Source organism: Lycorma delicatula, chromosome 6 (genome assembly GCF_047948215.1).
Source record: "Lycorma delicatula isolate Av1 chromosome 6, ASM4794821v1, whole genome shotgun sequence".
In the NCBI taxonomy this organism is placed as follows: Eukaryota; Metazoa; Arthropoda; class Insecta; order Hemiptera; family Fulgoridae; genus Lycorma; species Lycorma delicatula.
Window position 1 is genome coordinate 70,588,926 of NC_134460.1, and position 3,547 is coordinate 70,592,472.

General features: G+C 28.8%; 1 non-coding gene across 1 annotated transcript; it reads right to left on the reverse strand.

Annotated features, from left to right (window-relative positions):
- Positions 1–2,889: 2,889 nt before the first annotated feature.
- Positions 2,890–2,962, reverse strand: TRNAK-CUU (transfer RNA lysine (anticodon CUU)). The gene has a single exon. It is a non-coding gene; the product is annotated as a tRNA-Lys (tRNA).
- Positions 2,963–3,547: the final 585 nt, after the last annotated feature.

The following is a 3,547-nucleotide window of genomic DNA, read 5'->3' on the forward strand; positions in this document are numbered from 1 at the left end:
CAAAAATCTAAACTCATTGTTTGGGATGAATGCACGATGACACCTAATAAATCGCTTAAAGCTCTTGATCGATCGTTACGAGATTTGCGTGGAAACGTTCAACCATTCGGGAATGCTTTGATATTGCTCGCAGGAGATTTTAGGCAAACATTGCCTGTAATTTCTCGATCGACACCAGCAGACGAAATAAATGCTTGCCTGAAATATTCAACACTGTGGCGACACGTACGTACATTGCAGTTGACTACGAATATGCGTGTCCAGTTGCAGAATGATCCATCAGCTGAGGTATTCTCACGACAGTTACTGGATGTTGGAAACGGACAGCTGCCAGTCGATGAGACGTCTAGACGAATATCATTTCCTGATAATTTTTGTAATTTAGTAACATCGAAAGAAGAACTGATCGAAAAAGTATTTCCTGATGTTCTAATTAATCATAGAAATCACGATTGGCTTAGTGAACGAGCTATCCTTGCCGCAAAGAATAAAGATGTCTATCAACTTAATAATGTTATTCAATCCAGGATTCAAAGTGAGGAAATTACATTTAAGTCGATAGACACCGTTGTGGAAGCAGATGAAGTAGTTAATTATCCAATGGAATTTTTAAACTCACTTGATCTGCCAGGGATAATGCCACCACACATATTAAAATTGAAAATAGGTATGCCAATTATCCTGTTGCGGAATATTAATCAGCCAAAACTCTGCAACGGCACGCGACTTGCAGTTAAGAAATTGATGAATAATGTAGTGGAAGCAACGATTTTAATGGTGCCTTTCAAAGGTGAAGATGTCCTCATTCCTCGAATACCCATGATCCCGACCGATACACCATTTCAATTTAAAAGATTGCAATTTCCAATTCGATTGGCATTTGCAATCACAATCAATAAAGCTCAAGGTCAATCTTTAGAATTGTGTGGTTTAGATTTAGATGCGGATTGCTTCTCACGTGGACAACTGTATGTGGGTGTTCCCGAGTCGGCAAACCAGATAGTCTTTATATCTACGCAGACAGTGGAAAAACAAAAAAAATATTGTATATCCACAAGTATTGCAAAATTAAACTTCTATGAAACGTATGCTTTGTTTTGTTTCTCATTTCTCATCCATGCAACCACAATGTGCCACAGGGAAGCGTGGCGGGTACAGCTAGTTTTTATATATATAGATTAAATGAACACAGCATTAAATAACATTGGGCAGTGATTGCTTGAAATTTCATTTCAAATTGTTAAAATTTATAGTAGTTTAAAATGAGTATATTCAAACAACTAAAAAAAAAAAAAATTATATAAAAATTAATGTTTTATTGATCTAGTTTTATAATTATTGTTTTACAATCATTTTATTTTATATGAATGTAAGTATTATTATTATTATTTCTTATTCTTTGTATTAACATGATGAAATGTGGTTTAATTTTTTTTTCAATTAATCTGATACAACTCACTTTCTAAGAACATGAAATATTAATATAGAAAATTTATTTAATCTTGACTAATAATCTTGATTAATATTATCTAATCTTAATAATCTTAAATATAATAATTATAATACCTAATCTTAATAATTGATTAATAATCTTTACTTAATCTTGATTAATAATAAGTCATTTTGTCAGATTTACTTGCAGATGTTATATTCTTCAAGTGTGCTGAGTTCATGGGTATTATATTTTAAAACTAAATTTTAATATTTAAGATATATTTCCAGTATAGTTTGGTTTCTATGAGGTGATCTGTAGAGATCTGTATGTAAGTGTTCTTTATATCTACCAAATCTACCAATGAATGTGTATCCCTGCCTAGTCAATTAGTATTTGTTGGAATGACTACCATTTAATTTGTATAATTTTGCATTATTGGTGTGTAATTTATTATTTTCTCTATCATATTGTTTATTTTGTTTCTAGTTTAGAAAATTAATAACCAAAAATATCTGTTTACATTACTGTAAATGTCTGTTGACATTTATCATGTCATGTACATTTTATGTGCTCTTAAAATATAAAAAAAGTTAAACAACAGATTTTATATTAAATAACACAAATGAGTGTGAAGGATTATTTTTATAGTAAAAGATACAAGGAGTTTACATAAGTAATTTACATAAGTCAGGGAGTTCTAAACATATGTAAAGGATATATTGATGAAGGAAAAATTTAATTTAATGATTATTTTAGAAAAATTATAAAATAAACTGATCCATATAAAAAGGTAATTCACATGACAAAGAAAAGAAATCAATTTAGTAAAATTAAAATATGTGTAAAATAGATTGGTATATAAATAAATAAATCATGTATTCTAATAATAAATTTCATGTCAGGAATGGGTAGATATGATACTCCATGGATAAAAAAAAGAAATTTCCCCATCATTTACCTGGATAGATCTAGAAAAATCATACTAAAATTGATCAGAGCAGCATCACAGACTACACAATTATTAAAATATAAACAATAAATATAATCAAAGACCTTATTAATTATTTAAAATGCAAACACATGAAATAGTGTAAGGTAAACACACAAAGTTACTAAACGTAAAAAAAATTTCAAAATAATCGGCTAATAAAAATAATTCAATATTATGAAATTGATGTTAATTAAAATTTCAGTTACTGACAATAATTAATGGCCAATACAGACCTTATTCAAATATTTGCTGATTAAAAACTGATTTCTAATAGATCAATAATTTTATAAAAATATGTATTTGTTATGCGACTGCTGTATCTAACTTCTTGTGAAAAAACAAATAATTTATAAGCAATGTTTGTGTAATTGTATAAAAGATTGTAAAGGGGTAGTATTATTATATTTTATTTCTGTTGCAGGAAATTAGAAGTGTTAATATTAGGCTGCAAGAAAAAAAACTCCGCCCAACGTGGGGCTCGAACCCACGACCCTGAGATTAAGAGTCTCATGCTCTACCGACTGAGCTAGCCGGGCGTTGATGACGTTCACACCAAGTTACTAAATATAAAACACAAAGAACCATAATTGTAGATTTTTGTGACAGTTACGGTATACACCTAGGTGATACGATTTGTCAAATGAAATAAACATATTATGTAAAGAAATCGTAGGATGTGTTATACAAATTTTACACGACTGATGTCTGGGTATTATGAAATACATTATTCCAGTAAATATACATAATAAAAGCACATAATTATGTTTTAAAAATATTTTTCCAATTTCTGTTTAGTATGATTACTTCTCTTCTACAATTTGGTTGATATGCCTAATTAACTATTAGTAATATTGTAAATTTTAAGTGGAGATTCGAACTTTATTTTTTGGTAGTTTGTTACTACCAAACTTTGGTGCAATATTTCTTGGTTAGTAATTAAAAACAAATGAATTATTAAATTTGACAAAAAGTTTTTATTTTTTTAATTTTTTGAGCTAATTGAATAAAAATAATTATGAAATATCTGAAAATTATCTATTCATAATTACAAAAAATTCCTTTCAACAATAATCCAGTCAGGTATTTAGTAGATTTGTTTCATTTGGATACATGATCTAGTA